Below are 19,950 nucleotides of genomic sequence, written 5' to 3'. Positions count from 1 at the left end.
TCACTGAAATTCTCATCAACCAAAATTACCTAGTCACAGATATTCTGTTAAGATAGAAAACAAAGAAACACAACTGGATTTGGGATTTGTGGCCACAGTAGAGTCGGGAAAATCAAATTAGGCAGTATATTGCTATTTATATCATTGCATAAATTTGGCTCAATACAAAATGCTCCTGGAAGAGTTGGGAAAAGAGGTACTTTGCTTTTGACCACTGAGTTTAGGACCTTAGACTGCATTATCAAAATTCATAAACTTCTAGTACACTTGAATTCTTTGTTTTCAACCAGAAAACTTTACATTTTCCAAGACTAATGCAGGACAAGGCACACTTTGTAAAGAATACAATGAGCAGACTGAGCAGTGATAATGAACTTCAAACTTTATTGGAGTCTTTGCTTCTGAACGTCTAATCTATAATTTTTTCCTGTCGTAACTAATCTTCAACATGAGTTATAGACATAAAAAAACACTTAAGCACACACCAAATTGGTAAAAAATAGAAGTCCATAAAAGCAGAAGTTTCCTAACTTCTGAACAATTAGAAAAAATAATTCTCCAAAATAAAAGCATGTAATACAATATAAATTGTATTTATACATTTGATTGAGAGATATAAATGAAAGTAAAAGGATACTATTCATGTGCACCCTGATGATAAATACAAAAGCTATATCTGATAGCAACACCACCGTTTGGAAACCGTCAGTTACTGTGGTCCCTGAGTCATCAGTAAACCCACTGCAGCCATTAGGCTTTATACATTTTATATATTGTGGATAATTTGTACCTGTGACCTATCATTATTTCCCCTAATTTCTTCTCTTCCATTGTTTTGTTTGTTTCTTTTCTCTCTCTCTCTTTTTCCTTTATGGCTTCTGTCTAGTCTGAAACTAGCTCTGTATACCAGGCTGCCCCTGTCCCTGCATCTCTCTCTTCAGTTCTTGTCTCCTACTTTCTTTAAACAATTAAAATACATGATTTTTAATTTAGATTAGGAGAACTATTTTTATATCCAGCAAGAATACAATTTCATCCAGTAAGTCATGGAATTTATGACTAAATAGACCATCATTGTTACAACCACATCTTTGTGAAACTTTATTTTTGATTCTTATTTGGTGTAAGAAAAATAGAAATATAAAATATATTTGATGCTTAAAGAAGACCAAAGACTCCTATTTTTTGTTGTTCCTGACATTTTGTTCCAGTTTGTTTTGTTTCTCAGGGCCTTTTCTTGAAACTTAAAGGGAGAACAATTCTAAAATGATACATGTGTGTTACTTCTAATCAGATAATAAATAATAAAAATTAAAAATTTGAAAAAAAGACTAAAATGAAGTAAAATGTGTAAGGCAATCATGAATTGTGATTCAAAAATTGTGTTATTTTAAGTTATTGGCAATCTTATGAAAATGCACAGACTTTGAGATAATTTATTAGGAAACACTACCGACATATAAAAATTACAATGTAAGCACTATAAAGAGGCCTGTGAGGATACACTATGAAGAATAACAATTACATTTCTCATTTAGATGGTTCCTATTTTTATAATATAGAATTGAAGAGATAACGTAACATGGAAGCCACAGTGATGCAGAGTTTCAAAAGTGCTTTGACATAGGATGAGCATGAGATGAACTGTTGTAGGGCTTGAATAATTTGTTTTCTTTCTTACTTAATTTGAGCTATTACATATTTTTCTACAAATTTGCAGCCATTTTTCTCACACTTTGGAGTGTGTTAACTGGAGTGATTCATAGCACAGACTAACACAAAGGAAGAATTGCCACATGCTACCTCTGCATGGAGAGGTTAACACTGAGCCATGGTTTTGAGGAAGTCGAGAGAAGACATAGTATGTATTGTACATGATGCTGTTTCAGTTTTCCAGACCATTTCATTTATGAAAGGCAGAAGGAAGGGATTAAATTCACAGCATAATTAGTCCAACTTTGTCACATCAATGTACTTGTCTACCTATGACAGTGAAAGTAGTCACACCACACATTGACTTTCACATACTCAGCCTCTATACCTTTTTGCATGGAAGTGGGTGGAAGAGGTAAGTTCTTCTCCAGAGATCAGCAGATGGTGCCCAGACTCTCTGCAGTGCCAGAAAGAAGCCAGCATTTACGGGAGGAAGTGGAGCAGCATATCAGAACAGAGAAAATACGAGTTTGTGACTAATGTTGGAGGAAAATAGGAGGGTTTGCTCAAAGTCCAACAAGGGGTATCACTAATACTGGAATATCATTCCAAAGAAGGAGCTGGGTGCTAGAAATTCCATCTCTTGTGGACAGTCCTTTCTTGTACAAGAGACAGGTCTTGAAGACTTCAGGCATATGTTAAAGAAGACACATTAAATCCAACTAAATGCCCATTTACCTTACAATCCAGAACGTACACAGAATCTTGACATGTCTAAATATTTTCTCAGTGGACCTGGGAAGATCTTTCAGGGCACTACAGTCTTGTCATTGATGGGCAGAGGTGTGGCTGCCTTCTGGTAATCCTTGACTTGGGATGTCACATTTCTGGCCATACCTCACAGGGAAGATTCTAGATTTTAGCTTTGACTATTTCAAGTAGTTCAGTCTCAGTCATGTTCAAACACCATTAAAAAAATCCCTTTTTATTTTTTTAACACTGTGGAAATTTTCAGTAAAATGGAAACAAATTGCTATAAGTAAACCATTTGTCACAGTCTGATTACTTTGCAGCCACTCTGGGAACACCAATTTGTCATGCTAGATCAAGATAACCACAGCCTGACTAGAGGAAATGGCTTTTTGCCTACTAGTTGTGATTTTTTTTAAATGTTCACCCAGAGAGATGTGCTCCACGGAGTTTACATGTTCCACTCCAGCTGTGTGAATGGAGAGGAAAGCTAAGACATTCAGAACAAATTGCACCATCTACAAGCATTTGCCGGCAAAACAATTAACTATGGTTAAATATAAAACTCAGGGTTGTAAAAAATATACGTTCAGAGCACAATAATTCATTGTGTATGCTCAAGTTATTTAAATGAACAAAACTGAATGACCTGTCACTCAGTTTGACAAAAGAATAGAGAACAATCAAATAAATATTTTAGCCATATTAGATTCAAATCCTTACTAGTTGTTCTATTTGAAAAGGTCTACATAAAAAAGGGTAGAAGGTTTTTAAAAATCGAAGTGTTTGAAAGCTTACATTTTTAAAACTGTGTAAGTTAGCTTCGAATAGGTCAGAGTAAGGCAAGGTTTCTCCCTTGCTTTTTAACAGTTGTAATTAGAACTACACACAGTCCAGGTCGAACTGCCAAGTTACTGGTTTAGGCTATACAAATCAGAAACTACTACCCAGAAAGTGGATTTCACAAACACACAGAGCTTCGAGGTCTCCTTCTGTATTTCCAAACATTCACAGTGACAATGGTCATTTGTTTCTCTCTGTGGATGTTTAGAACTCACAAATTGTGTCATTATTGGTTATAGTATAGGATATTTCACTCTTTTTTTTGCTGCTTATCATTTTTTGCGTGGTGTGTGGCATGGAATTTCAATTGACAACTTTACTAGGCCTATACCTGGGTGTGGAGTTAACTTAAATTTGAAAATATCTTACAATGATAATCTAAATGGAGGGCTTATTATGCTTTGGTTATTTTCTCCAGGACTTTGCATCTCATGGGACTTTGCTTCAGAATGTTTTGATTATATACCAGAACATATCTCATTGACATAGAACATGCTTTCCAATTGCTTGACATTTTGCATTTACAGTACTCAGATATTATCTATATATTAAGAAAATATAACTTTAATTCAATTAAATATTAGTAATGAGCATTCATGGAACTCATCAGAAAAGCTAAATTTGAAATATAAAATGTTCTCTAATCCCAAACCCTTTATGTACTTTTAGAATTGGGTCTTGGGTCTTGACACTCATAAAAGTAGTAATGGAAAGGGGAGAATTGTTACAGATCATAGTCACTGTATTTATATTAACTTGGTAACACTTCTCTGCAGAATGATGTAGCACAGACATGACCTATTAAATATAATTATATAGTTTAAACTCAATTTGTCATTATATAATATCTAAATATTAGTATATGTCTAACCTTCTATCATCTACCCACCAATTACTTTTACTTTGGTTACCAAAGACTCAACAAGTAGAGGTAAAAGTCCACTTAAATGCTAGTGGATGATTCTGGTGTATAATAAAATTTTTCAATGGAAATAATTTTGAAGATTTGTTTATTCATTTATTTACTTATTTTTATTTTATGGTTTATAGGTGTTTTGTCTCAAGTTATATCTGTGTATCAGATGTATTCTGAGTGCCTAATAAGGCCAGATCCTTGGCAACTGGAATTATAAATGGTTATAACTCATCAGATGCATGCTGGGACTTAAACCTAGGTCTTCAGGAAGAGCAGACAATGCTCTTACCCACGTACCATTTCTCTAATCTTAAGATTATTTTTGTAATAACTTATGTGTGTCTATACGGGTGCCTGCTGAGGGGGGAATAAGACACTGAGTTCCCTGCAGATGGAGTTACAGGCCCAGTGAGCTGCCCTTTGTGACTCCAGGGAACTCTGGCAAAGCAGCAATTGCTCCTAATCACTAGGCCCTCTCTCAAAGCTCATCAACTGAAGTTCTAAAGGGTCATTTAATCATGCAGAGTGATTCCTTTAAAATCAACCAAAAGCATAAAAGTAATAGAAACACTAGCTTAATTTCTATCTTACTGGAAATTCAGGAGTTCCACAAGAAAAGCTAAATACTCACTTGTGCCTTTTATAATGCTAAGTTTAGGAGGAATATCCCAGCCATTTTGACAGTGTATCTTGGAGTTCTTAGTGATATCTAAGGTTCAAGAAGTTTGCCACAGCTCAGATCATAGGAAAGATTTCCGATCTTAAGCACAACATTTGCAAAAATGATGAAATATCCTAGAATAGCATTGGACTTGCAGTTTGCCACCTCTGATTTGCTTTTCCCTTTGTGCCATATCGATCAGAGCACTTGCTGCGTTAGCAAGAGGACCTGGGGCTCGTTATTCAGCACTATTTAAATGGAGCTGAAGTAGCTCATTTTATTTATTTTCTTGTTTCACTTTCTGTTCCCATCTAATTCCATACAACAACTTTTAAGTTAGTAAGGACTGCCATGGGGCACTGGGTTACCTTGTGGGGCACTGGGTTACCTTGTGGGGCACTGGGTTACCTTGTGCATTTTGTAATTTTGTGATCTGCATAGCTGTCCATCAAATTGTAGGTGACTAGTGGAAAAAAAAGTCAAGTGAGATTCTGTCACTCTGCCTGTTGAAAGTTGATTTTTTTTTTGGCCTAGTTGTAGGTTTTCACTTCACCTGTAGTCCCCCTGATGACAACTTGATACGTTTCCATCTGTAAATACCCAATGTTCAAGATGAAATCTCCACTTTTCCTCTGGAATCTGATTGCCAACCATGCAAAAATCATTACTGATAAGCCTTTTCAAACCTTCATATAAAATGTTGTGTTCTGTAAGTTCCTTTGGTTAACTTAAAATTAATACAACCACATACTTCCTCCAAAACCTAAATCATTACAGTTTAAGAATGTGTCTCAGCCTAAGTTTTCTACTGCCTGTCTCTTTTGTAGTATCTTAGACTACATGAGATAAATGCAGACCATCTATCTCCAAGATAAATTCCTTTTCCAGCTGAAGATTTGATGAGACACATCTATTTCTGGTCTTTGACTGAAATTATTACATTTTAATAACTTGGAGTTGGTCTACAAACCTGAATTTGAAAAAGGGAAGATCTATATAGCAATGCCCCTTGCTGCCTCTCCTCCCATCATTCTGTTTACCTCTGCCACAGCATTAGCTTCAAGCTTGTTGATTGGGCTCTTTGACTGCTCACTTTAACGTGCCAGAGATCTATAGCTTCCTCCCACTATCTCCCTTGACACTTGGGGCTAGGGTAGGAAGCTGCTCAGTGCTCAGACATATAAGATCGGGGCATGGGGTATGGCTCAGTTCCCTTCATTCCTGAGGAATGTACATCTCTCACAGAGATAGTGCTATATATCTCCCAGAAATAGTGCTATATATCTCCCAGAGATAATGTTATATATAGCACGGGTTCCTGGGCTATGAGCAATGGGGTGCAGGGGTAACAATGGGGAGGAAGTGTGAAGGGGTGCTAGGGAAAATGGAAGCTTGCTCAACTTTATAATGTTCATATTTTGAATTTTTCTTTGTGTTTCTGTCCACCAGGCCATCCTTTCTAAAGAAATCTTAGAATGAAAGCTGCTGTTTCCAGCTCTACTTCTGTGGTGAACCCAAATGAAGGCAGCTTTCTAATTTTATTTTAGAAACAAAAGACAGGTCTTAAATTTGATAGAAGATTACATTTCTTCTTGCTACTGAAATATTTAGAAAAGATTAGATAATCAGCACAGAGGAACTATACTTGGAATAGTTTTAGTTACATCAGTTATCCTAAGCTGAAAATTTTAAAAAGCTGTTTATTTATTTAAAAAATAATAATGAATATTAAAATTCCAAAGTTACCAGTCTTAAAAAGAATACCCACTCAATCTTAAAATAGAGCTCTTTGTTTTAGAGAATCTTAATGTTCTATAAGGCTTTATGAGCCAGGAGGCTTTAAATTGAGTACATGAACCAAAGTAGTGCAAACAATTCAAGAGCATCTAAATACTCAGAAAACCACTTTCTATGCAAGCATGTAGTGTGTGTGTGTGTGTGTGTGTGTGTGTGTGTGTGTGTGTGTGTGTGTGTGTACCTGTGATGAGGGAATGCTGAAAGGACTATGAGAAGGGAGAGAGAGAGATCTTAAGGGAGGTGGTAAGGAGAATGTAATATGGAAGCAGAGGAGGGTACTATTTCAGAAGAGGGGACAGACCTGTAAGTATGTTTCAGGAGAATAAGGGAAGGCAGGCTGTCCAGGGAGAACTGGAACAAAAAAATGGAACTTCATATACATGAAAACAGCAAAATAAAACTTACTACATTTTAGGTTAGTGTACAGAGCTAAACAGAGATTTAACAGCAGAGGAAGCTTGAATGGCTGAGAAGCACATAAAGAAATGTTCAACATCCTTAGTTTTCAGTGAAATGCATATCAAAACTACCCTGAGAGTCTACCTTTTACCAATCAGAACGGCTAAGACCAATAACTCAGATGAAAGCAGATGCTGTAGAGGATGTGGAGAAAGCAGAAAATTCCATTACTGGTGGGATTGAAAACTGGTACAACCACTTTGGAAATCTACCTGAGGATCAAGCTATACCACTCCTGGGCATATACCCAAAAATCACTCTACTATTCCACAAGGACACATGCTCCACTATGTTCATATCAGCCTTATTCATAACAGCCAGAAGCTAGAAACAACCCAGATGGTGCCCCTCAACCAAAGAATTGATATAGAAAAGGTGGTTCGTTTACTCAGTGGGTACTATTCAGCTATTTAAAAGGAGGAGATCATGACTTTTGCAGGCAAATGGATAGAACTAGAAAAGATCAGCCTGAATGTGGTAACCCAGACCCCAAAGACATGTAGGTATGTTCTAACTGATAAGTAGATATTAGCCAAAACTACAGATACCTATAATACAACTCATATACTATATGGAGTTTAATAAGAAGGAAGGTCCAAGTGAGGATGCTTCAATCCCATTTAAAAGGGTGAACAAAATAATCACAAGAGGCAGAGGGAGAAAGGGATCTGGGTGAGGGAGGTAAGGGAGGAAAGGATTAGGCATGTTGGAGATAAAAGAGAAGCTCAAAGGGCCAGGAGAGTGAAAGAAAATATGCAGCTCCAGAAAGTGGGGGTTGTGGTAACCTCCAGAAAGTCCCAGAGATCTGGGATGTGAGAGATCCAGGATACAATAGGGATGACCTTACCCAATTGACCACCAGTGGGGAGATGGAACATAAGGGAACACCTCCAGTAGATAGGGCTCCCAGCGGAGAGATGGGGCCACAGACCCATGTTCAAAACTTTTGACCCAGAATTGTTTCTGTCAAAAGGAAATGCAGGAGTAAAAATGGAGCAGAGTTTGAAGAAAAGGTCATCCTTCAATCGGCCCAACTTGGAATCTATACCATGAGCAGTCACCACACCTTGACACTATTACTGATGCCATTTTGTGCTTGTAAACAGAAACCTAGAATGGCTGTTCTCTGAGGGTCTCTACCAGCAGTTGACTGAGACAGATGCAGACACTTACAAACAACCATTGGACTAAGGTCTGGGATCCCTGTGGAAGAGTTAGAAGAAGGACTGGAGGAACTAAAAGGGATGGAAAACCCATAGGAAGACCAACAGTATCAACTAATCTGGACCTCCCAGAGTTCTCAAGGACCGACCCACCAAACAAAGAGTATTCATGGGCTGGTCTTTTGGCACACATGTAGTAAAGGAATGTCTCATCTTGTCTTAGTGGGAGATGATCCACATAACTCTGTAGAGAATTAATGACCCAAGGAAGGAGGGTGCTGGGGATGATGAGGTGGGGTGGGTAGATGTGTGTGGAGATTGGTGATGGAGGGGTTGTGGTTGTGGTGGGAGGTGGGGAAGTACCCTCTCAGAAGTGAAAGGGAGGGAGTAGGGTGAAGAACTCTTGGAGGGGGTGCCTGGAAAAGGGCAAAATTTGTAGTACCTGTCTTCAAAGTCCAAGGATCTGAATTAAATTCCCAAAACTGATGAAATACATGCACACACACATAGATAAACACACACACACACACACAAACACATGCACACACAAGCACAGATACAGACACACACAGATACACACACATACACACACACACACACACACACACACACACACACTAAAACAACAAACATAAAACTAAGGTATGGTGCTGTGTAGCTGTAATCACAGTGCTGGGGAGGTGGAGGCAGGCCAGTAACTGGAGCATCCTAACAGGTCAGCCTAGCATAGTTGTAAAGCCCTGGCCAATAGAGTGCAAAAAGAAAATGGCTCCTGACCAATCACAATTGACCATGATTCCTTAGTCTTGTTATGCATTTGTACATGTGTATACTCAGACAGGATCTCCCTCCCGTCCTTCCTCCCTCCCTCCCTCCCTCCCTCCCTCCCTCCCTCCCTCCCTCCCTTTCTCTCTCTCTCTCTCTCTCTCTCTCTCTCTCTTTCTCTCTCTTTTGTTTTCTTTCCTCCCTCACACACACACACATCCTCCTACACATATGTTTACAACTGAATAAGTAAAAGTGACAAAATTACAGCCTTACACTGGTGGATGCTGGGCTCCTTCACCTCCTTCAGGTGTCACTGAATTTGTGCAGTGGCCTCAAGCATCGCCAGAGCCTGGCCTCCTGACCTTTGTTAGCATAACTGTCATTCATAGCCATCTGCACTGCTCCCTCTCCCCACATCAAAGTAATTGCCATCTCTTGCTGTGTCCACTTTCACTGGAGCTGTTGCCACCAAGTCCAGTCCCTATTGAAATGAGGCCAAAGTCTGGAAATTACCTATCTAATCTCCAGATTCATGAGACTCAGATGCCTATCTCTGGGCTTCATACTGAGGCTCTGAACAACCAAGACAGACCAGCAGAATGCTGAGCTTATATTCAGGCTGTTACTCTGTTGTGGGTTTCTTTTCCCCAAAGACTCTTCCACATTTTTCTATTTCAAATCCAGTGAGATCATTACATAGACACTCAGACCTTTTCCCCCAAAGAAGGTAGGCTTTCTTGTCCAAACAGGCCTTATTACTGTCTGCTGTTTTTCCATTCTGCAAAGCTAATGTAATTCCCCTAGAATAAAAAAAAATATATATATATATAACAAGACAGATATTTTTTGTTTTTCTTCTTTTTCCTTCATATGCTATGGCCAAACCAACCAAATGTTTTCATCACTGAAATACCCATGACTTAATGTAGGTGCCGTTATCAGGATAGAAATATACCGCAGAGCTCTCTACCCTTTCCTTACTTTGTTTGTAGCTGCACCATTTATAAGTGATTAAACTAGTTTATTCATTCTAATTGCTTCACAGCACTTCTTTATACCTGCCGAGCAAATATCTATATGTGCTAAGATGCATAAATCCTGCAAATTTAAAATCAAATGAAAAACAGAAAGCAGAATGATACTCACAGAGAGATGCAATTTGTGCAAACACACACACAAAACAGCAGGAATTCAGCCCTCTCTGACTTGGGTATAGTACACAGTCAAACTGTGAAAAAATGCACACAGGATCTGGATGTGGTGGGCTGTGCATATAAGGTCTGGATGTGGGAAGCAAAAGCAAAGTACTTGTAGCAAGTTCCATGCCAATCTCGGCTACATCGTAAGCATAGGCCCACCTGGGGCTATGAGACTAACAAACCCAGAATAACAACAAAAGAAATATACAGAGGGAACAGAAGCAATTTTGTCATCTCTTTGTAGGAAAGACACATAAAATAACTAGCCAAGATAACAGTGGAGGAGTAAATACAGTGTTTTTAAAAGACAGGAAAGAAGAAAAGGAGGAAGGAAGTTAAGAGATGAAGAGGAGAAAGGGAGAGAGAAAAGCAATAAAGGGCAAACAAGAAAGATACAGTGAGACATATAGGGATAAATAGTGTTAAATCTGAGTGGGGAGTATATGCATGGTATATATATTTCCTTATTCATTTTAGAGTATGTATGAAATATTTACTAATTATTTGATAGAACTGATTCAGACCGATACAGGCACACACACACATCCAAATATCGGATAGGGTTTGAGGACTATTATGGAAAAATAGGAGGAAGGATTTCTGGCCTTGAAGAGGATAGGAACTCCAAAGGAAGACCAACAGAGTCAACTAATATAAACTTTTGGGGTTCTCCGAGTCTGAACCACCAACTAAAGAACATACATGACCTGGACCTAGGCCCCCTGCTTATATGTAGCAGATATACAGCTTGGTCTTCATGTGGGTCTCAAATAACTGGTATAGGGGCTGTCCCCAAAGCTGCTGCCTATAGGATATGTAGATGGGATTCATTGTCTGTCCTCAGTGGAAGAAGATGTGTATATCCTTGAAGAGACTTGAAGTACTAGAACAGAAGGACCCAGAAGGACCTTCAGAGAATAAGAAAAAGGAGGAAAATTGTATGTAAGGAGGGTAAGTAGGAGGGGTTCAGTGAATATGATGTAAAGTGAATAAGTGAAAACAATAAATAAAATTAAAAAAATGGTAAAAGTAATATAAATTTATCATCATTTAATATAAATTCTGGTTCACTAAAGGGTGATATTTCATTTGTATTTACTTTGAAATGTACCTGGCATGAATGCCTATTTGGAAACCCAGTCACAAAAGAACAGACATAATATGCAGTCACTGATAATAGGATACTAATCCCAGAAAGCTCTGAACACCCCAGAAACAACTCACAGGCTATATGAAGCTCACCAAAAAAAAAAAAAAAAAAAAAAAAAAAAAAAAAAAAAAAAAAAAAAAGGAAAGCCTCAGTCCTGCTTAGGAAATAAATAAATGTTTAGCACCCTCTCAGAGTGTGGTACACCTGGACCTTAAATCATTAATAATCCAAAAGCTAAGATAAAAGCCTTGTGGCAATTTTTGGTGTTCACAGATCATTATGCCTAATATATCTTCACCAAGAAATCTGTTTCCATGTTTCGTTTTTTCCTACATGTACTTTATGCTTATGGTAACTAATAAGATTTCAATGCATGCTATGAAACCTCTAAGATAATTAAATACTGACAAAAATATTCATATAGTTTATGACAAAATGCCTTTGAAAATCTGTATATGTATCCCTCTTTTTTAAAAAAAATAAAGTTGTAAGAAAAAAAAATTCCTATCCTGTTCAATTTCTTTCTTCTTTTGTATTTTTTGAAAAGTATTTAAAAAGTGTGAGAGAAGTTATACTTACACATATGCCTGATGCCTACAGAGGCCATGGGATGTCATCACAGATCCTGGACCTGGACAGAAAACTGTGAACTGGTATATGGGTGCTGGCAACTGAGCCTAGGTCCACTGGATGAGCATTCAGAACTTTTAACTGCTAGATCATTGTCTCGGGCCCTTCTTTTGTTCCTTGTGTTTTGGCAGATTGAATAGCAAACTTGCTCTTTTGGTTGTTTGTTTTATTTTGCAATTGTTCATTATAAAAACACACTATAATTCAGTCTTTTTCAACTCTCACCTAAATAGAGAGCTGATGTCCTTTTATGTCAGTAGGAGAGATTTCGACATGCTCCATCATGCCACTGCTTGACAATGACTGAGACCTTTCTAGAAATAACTGGAGCCATAAAATACTGTTGGCAATCAATGGGTAGAAGTCATAGGTACTTTGAAATAGTATAGAGTTCTGAACTCCTATAATAAAGAGTTACCTGGTCTAAGATGTCAACAATAGTGACATATATAAACAGTTGCCCTCCCATGTTTTCCAAATCTATAAACATGCAAATTGAGTTTGGTATAATAGTGTTTGAAACAATAGTTCCTTATATGTTACCTAAGTTAAAAGTCATGTGTTAGGCTTATGTAAGTCTACTGTGGTTTTATGTAATTCTATCTAATATACCAAAAAAAATTTCTTTCTTATAAAAATGCCTAGAAATATCAAACTGAATAAAGTTCCCTTTCATGAAATAATATTTAGCACCCAACTGTCATGGTTTCACATATAACTAAAATACTCCTTTTTCCTGGCAATAAAATTGCTTGTTTACATGGTAATTTTTGATTTACAAATTAAATGAGTTGACAAATATTTGGTAGGTTAGTTAAAAAAAAACTGGGTAGCACTTTTTTTTAATTGAATAAATTTATTTTAAAAAAACAAAGATAAATGTACAGATTTTAAGCATTTTTGCATAAAAGTATATGAATACATTTTTGTCAGTAATTGATTATTTTTTAAAGATTTGATAGTATGCATTAAAATCTTACTAGTTACAATGAGCATAAAACATGTAAAACGAGATGTAACCTGGAAATATTCAAAGTTTTCTTGGTGTGTAAATATTAAGCATAATGGTTTTTCATTTTCTTTACTTCTTTTTTTTGGCTTTTGTTTTTTTTTTTTTTTGAACTTCATATAGTCTCTGAGTTGTTTCTGGGGTGTTCAGAGCTTTCTGGGGTTAGTATCCCATTATCAGTGACTGCATATTATGTCTGTTCTTCTGTGACTGGGTTACCTCACTCAGGATGATATTCTCTAGATGCAGCCATTTTCTTAAGAATTTCATAAAGTGTTTGTTTCTGATAGCTGAGTAGAACTCCATGGTGTAAATATACCACAATTTTTGTATCCATTCATCTACTGAAGGACATCTGGGTTCTTTCCAGCTTCTGCCTATTATAAATAGGGCTGCTATGAACATTTTGGTGCATATGTCTTTGTTGTATATTGGAGATTCTCTGGGCTATATGTCCAGAGGTGGAATAACTGGATCTTCAGGTAGTACTATGTCCAATTTTCTGAAGAATCGCCAGTCTGATTTCCAGAGTGGTTGTACCAGTTTACACTCCCACCAACAGTGGAGAAGTGTTCCTCTTTCTCTGCATCCTCGACAGCAACTGCTGTCATCTAAATTTTTGATCTTAGCCACTCTGGTTGGTATGAAGTGGAATCTCAGGGTTGTTTTGATTTGCATTTCCCTGATGGCTAATGATGTTGAGCACATACTTAGATACTTCTCAGCCATTTGTTATTTTTCCATTGAGAACTTTTTGTTTAGCTTTGTACACCATTTCTTAATAGGGTTGTTTGATTCTCTGGTGTCTAACTACTTGAGTTATTTGTATACCTTGGATATTAGGTCTCTATCAGATATGGGGTTGGTAAATACCTTTTCCCAATCTGTTGGCTGCCATTTTTTCTTTTTGACAGTGTTCTTAGCCTTACAGAAGCTTTGCAATCTCATTAAGTCCCATTTGTCAATATTTGACCTTAGAGCACGAGTCATTGGTATTCTGTTAAAGAAATTTTCTCCTATGCCTATGTGTTCTAAGGTTTTCCCTACTTTCTCTTCTAATAGTTTCAGTGTAGTTGGTTTAATGTGGAGACCTTTGATATACTTGCACGTGAGCTTTGTACAGGGAGATAAGAAAGTCTCTATTTTCATTCTTCTTCATGCTGAGTTCCAGTTGGACCAATACCATTTGTTGAAGAGGGTGTCCTCTTTCCATTGAATGTTTACAGCTAATTGTCAAAAATCAAGTGACCATATATGTGAGGGCTCATTTCTGGATCTTCTATTCTATTCCATTGATCCACATGCCTATGTCTGAACCAGTACTATGCAGTTTTTAACATGATTGCCTTGTAATGTAGCTTGAGGTCAGGAATGGTGATTCCCACAGATATTTTCTTGTTGTTGAGGATGGATTTCTCTATTCTAGGTCTTTTGTTATTCCAGATTAAATTGCACATTGCTCTTTCCAACTCTATGAAGAATTGGGTTGGAATTTTGATGGGGATTGCATTGAATCTATAGATTGCTTTTGGTAAGATGACCATTTTTACAATGTTGATCCTTCCAATCCATGAGCATTAAAGATCTTTCCATTTTCTGAGATTTTCCTCAATTTCCTTCTTTAGATGTTTGAAGTACTTATACAGGTCCTTCACCTGCTTAGTTAGAATCACACTGAGGTATTTTATTTTGTTTGTGACTATTGTGAAGGGTATCTTTTCCCTAATTTCTTTCTCTGAATGTTTGTCCTTTGAGTAGAGGAAGGCTACTAATTTGTTTGAGTTAATTTTATATCCAGCCACTTTGCTGAACTTATTTATCAGTTGTAGAAGTTCTCTGATGGAATTTTTTGGGGTCACTTAAGTACACTATCAGGTCATCTGCAAACAGTGATGTTTTTAACTTCTTACTTTCCAATTTGTATCTCTTTGATTTCCTTTTGCTGCCTAATTGCTCTGGCCAGGACTTCGAGTACTATGTTGAATAGGTAGGGGGAGAGTGGGCAGCCTTGTCTAGTCCCTGATTCTAGTGGGATTGCTTCAAGTTTCTCAACATTAAGTTTTATGTTGGCTATTGGTTTGCTGTATATTGCTTTTATTATATTTAGGTATAGGACTTAGGTTCCTGTTCTTTCCAAGGCTTCTAACCAGCAGGGGTGTTGAATTTTGTCAAATGCTTTCTCAGCATCTAGTTAGATAACCATGTGGATTTTTTGTTTGAGTTTGTTTATATGGTGGATTACATTGATGGATTTCTGTATATTAAATGATCCCTGGATCACAGGGATGATGCCTACTTAACTATGGTGAATTATTGTTTGGATATGTTCTTGGATTCAGTTTGCAAGAATTTTGTTGAGTATTTTTGCATCAGTATTCTTAAGTGAGATTGGTCCGAAGTTCTCTTTCCTTGTAGGGTCTGTGTGTTTTAGGAAGGAGGGTTACTGTGACCTCGAAAAATGAGTTAGGTTCTCTTCCATCTGAATCTATTTTGTGGAATAGTTTGGAGAGTATGGGTATTTTGTCATCAGTAAGTATACGATAGAATTTTGCACTGAACCCATATGGTCCTGGGCTTTTATTGGTTGGGAGGCTTTTGATGTCTGCTTCTATTTCTTTAGGTGTTATGGGATTTTTTAGATGGTTTAACTGGTCCTGGTTTAACTTTAGTATCTGGTATTTGTCTAGGAATTCATCCATTTCCTCCAGATTTTCCAGTTTTGTTGGGTATAGGCTTTTGTAGTAGGATCTGATGATTTCTTGAATTTCCTCATGATCAGTTTTTATGTTTCTACTTTAATTTCTGATTTTATTAATTTGGATACTCTCTCTTTGCCCTCTACTTAGTGTGGCTAAGGCTTTATCAATCTTGTTAATTTTCTCAAAGAACCAGCTCTTGGTTTTGTTGATTCTTTGTATGGTTCTTTTTGTTTCTATTTGGTCAATTTCTGCTCTGATTATTTCTTGCCATCTACTCTTCTTGGGTGTATCTTCTTCATTTTGTTCTAGAGCTTTCAACTGTGCTGTCAACTTGCTAGTGTATACTCTCTCCAGTTTCTTTTTCCAAGCACTCAGAGCTAGGAGATTTTCTCTCTGTACAGTTTCATTGCAATCCATAGGCTTGGGTATGTTGTGTTTTCATTTTCTTTAAATTCTCAAAAATTGTTAATTTCTTTCTTTATTTCTTCTTTCCATGCTATTGTTTAATAGAGCATTGTTTCATTTTCATGAGTATATTGGGCTTTTTGTTGTCTTTGTTGTTAATAAAGACTAGCCTTAGTCCATGGTGATCTGATAGAATGCATGGGAATATTTCAATCTTTTTATATCTACTGAGGCTTGTTCTCTGACAGATGACATGGTCAGTGTTGGAGAAGGTGCCCTGAGGTGCTGAGAAGAAGGTGTATTCTTTTGTTTTAGGATGCTATGTTCTGTAGATGTCTATTAATTCCAATTGGTTCATAACCTCTGCTAGTTTCACTGTGTCCTTGTTCAGTTTCTCTTTCCATGACATGTCCCTTGATGAGTGTGGTGTTGAGATCTCAAACTATTATTGTGTGGGGTACAATGCATTTTTTGAGCTTCGGTAGCATTTCTTTTATGAATATGGGTGCTCTTTTATTTGGAGCATATATGTTAAGGATCGAGAATTCCTCCTGACAAATTTTCCCTGTAATGAATCAAAAGTGTCCTTCCTTATGTTTTTGGATAAGCTTTGGTTGAATATCCACTTTATTTGATATTAGAATGGCCACTCCAGCTTGCTTCTTGGGGCCTTTTGCTTGGAACATATTTTCCAAACCTTTTACTCTGAGACAGTGTCTGTCCTTATCTCTGAGATGAGTTTCTTGTATGCAGCAAAATGCTGGATTCTCTTTATGTATCTAGTCTGATAGCCTACATCTTTTTATTGGGGAACTGAGTCCACTTATGTTAACATATATTAAGGAATAGTGGTGGCTGTTTCCTGCTATTTTTGCTTTTAGAGGTAGAATTGTGCCTGTGTGTCTTTCTTCTTTTGGTTTTCTTGCTTAGGTATTTACTTATATTTACTAGGATGTAGTTTCTGTCCATGTATTGTGTTTTCCAGTTATAATTTGTTGTAGTGCTGGGTTTGTGTTCAGATACTGTGTAAATTTCGTTTTGTCCTGGAATATCTTGGTCTCTCCATCTATGGTGATTGAGAGTTTTGCTGGGTATAGCAACTTGGGCTGATACTTGTGCTTTCTTAGGGTCTGCATGATGTCTGTCCAGGATCTTCTAGCTTTCACAGTCTCTGTTGAGAAGTTTGGTGTGATTCTGATTGGTCTGCCTTTATATGTTACATTACCTTTTTCCCTTACTGCTTTTAGTATTCTTTCTTTACTTTAGTCACTTGGAGTTTTGACTCTTATGTTTCAGGAGGAATTTCTTTTCTGGTCCAATCTATTTGGAATTCTGTAGGCGTCTTTTATGCTCATGGTCATCTCATTTTTAAGGGTAGGGAAATTTTCTTTTACTATTTTGTTGAAGATGTTTACTGTGCCTCTTAGTTGATATTCTTCACCCTCTTCTATTCCTATTATCCTTAGGTTTGGTCTTCTCATTATGTCCTGGATCTCCTGGATATTTTGGGTTAGGAGAATTTTGGCTTTTGCTCTTTCTCTGTCTGTTTTGTCTATGTTTTCTATGCTGTCTTTGGCCCCTGAGATTCTGTCTTCCATCTCTTGTAGTCTGTTGGAGATTCTTGCATTTGTTACTACTGATTTATTTTAGGTTTTCTACCTCTACGATTGTCACTTTTAGTGTTGTCTTTATTGTTTCCATTTCCATTTTAAATTCTTTCTTCAATTCCTTCATTTCTTTGATTCAGTTTTCCTCTAGTTCTTTGAGCATTTTTCTTGTTTCCTCTTTAAAAGCTTCTAATTATTTATGCTTTTCCTCCCCTTCTCATTTAAGGATCTTTGTCATCGTCTTGAGGTATGATTTCGGGTCTGAGTCTTCTTTTTCTGGAGTGTTTGGCATTCTGCTATTTGCTGTGATGGGATATCTGGGTTCTGGTGTTGCCAAGTTGTCTTGGTTTCCCTTGGGTATGTTCTTTCACTTTCCTCTTGCCATCTTGTTGACTGTGATTATAAATGGTCTTGTTGTCAGTTATTGGTTATCGTCTCTCCCATGTACCTGGTCTGTGTCCCTGGATCTCCTCTGTTTCTCGTGGCAGATGAACTTTGCATTTGTTCTCCACACAATGTCCCTCCAGGTGGAAACCAAGTCCCTAAGTTAGAGTTCCTGCTCTCCTGAACCAATACAGGGGGCACAGGGGGCAAGCTTACTGGGCATTTGGCTCAGACCTTTCTGCGCCCCAGCTACTCGCAGCACAGTCTCACCAGTCCTGTGTCCCTGTATCTCCCCTCTGGGTAGCTCTTGAAATCATTTATATAATTGGTGGATTAATTCATTGATGAATCCAAAACCTGGAAAGGCTATTGCCAGGTGTTAGAACTTTAAAACTTTAAACATGGGGCTTGATGGAAGCATGCAGGTCTCTGGGCCTATCTCATTGTGCTCTCTCTCTGTGGCTACTCTGTGCTCAGTTAACAGCCTGACTCTACTGTATCTTGGTTCAATGATGAACTAAAACCATAAAGGAATGAATACTCAATAGTCTGAAACTGGAACTTGAGAAGTGTAACAACACTATCAATTACAACACAAAACAGGACATGTGAGTAGTTTCTATTTTACTGAAAGTCAGAAGTCTACCTTCTCTATATCTCAATGGCAAAGAAGGAATTATGAGTAAACTTTTACTCGGTGATTCTACTGTTAACCTATACACCCCCCCATTTGTTCTAAATCGATAAAATAATTTCTCCCAGAATCTGGAATTAAGTTTCGTATTTTCCTTGTGGTTTCATAAGTTGTCTATATATTTTTTCACTTTAGTCTGCAGTACATTATGTAAGCTTATGCCAAATATTTTAAAGGATATATAATACATTTTAATTCATATTCAATCCAAACCTGAGCTTAGAACAACAAAAATCAATGATGGAGGCTTTATTAATATTATCTTGAGAATACCACCATCCTACTGATAATGTACTTAACAAATCACTTATCTAAAGCAATGGAATAGTAACCACGATCCCAATTGTTAAGACAAAAAAGAAATATAAAAAATTACATTCAAATGTGGGGTCTGATTTTCCTTTGGACTTCACTTGATAATCCAGTTTTGTCAGCCTGCTTATTGGACCATATTATTAGAGATTATGTCATTGACTTTTTTGTTGATTGCACACATATAGGACAAAGCTTGTGAAAATAAAGATGTGCAGCAGATATGTTTAGTATAATGAGAATAACATTTTTCACTACATATACTAAAAATCTTGGACAGAAAATTACCGTAATTCTAGGATGGCCATTGCTTTTATCATTCCTTACCTTTAGGGATGACAGAAAGCTACCACCATTATGATTCCATATCAGCTCACAGTGAACTGTGGATGTGCCAGAAAAATATCTGAATGCTGGTGAATAGAGGAAAAGAAAGAAGCAAATTATGAAAGACATATTTGTAGTTGTAGTAGTTTTGACATGAATTTGTTGAAAAAGAAAGAAACAAATTCTGGGAAATGAAATCATATTATATCTCATGGAGAACTGCCTGTTGAAAGGTTCTTTCTATTTAAAAATGGGCTTCAGAATTGTGCTAGTAATGCCTATTTAAATCTAACCATCTGAATTCACTTACTTTACACATTTGGATTTCTTATGAAAGGCCTTTATGTTTGCAGATTAAGGACAACATCATTTGCTGGAGATCACTATCAGCTAACCAATTTCAGAATCCACAACCCAGGCTTGTCCATTCATTTCAACATCTTTTTTCCTTCACAGTTGGTTGATGTTACTGAAATTCATTTTACCAAATGAGAGGAGAACAGTATTAATATTAATTTTCATTC

This window comes from Micromys minutus (genome assembly GCF_963924665.1).
Source record: "Micromys minutus genome assembly, chromosome: 19".
NCBI lineage: Eukaryota > Metazoa > Chordata > Mammalia > Rodentia > Muridae > Micromys > Micromys minutus.
This window is presented reverse-complemented; position numbering follows the sequence as displayed.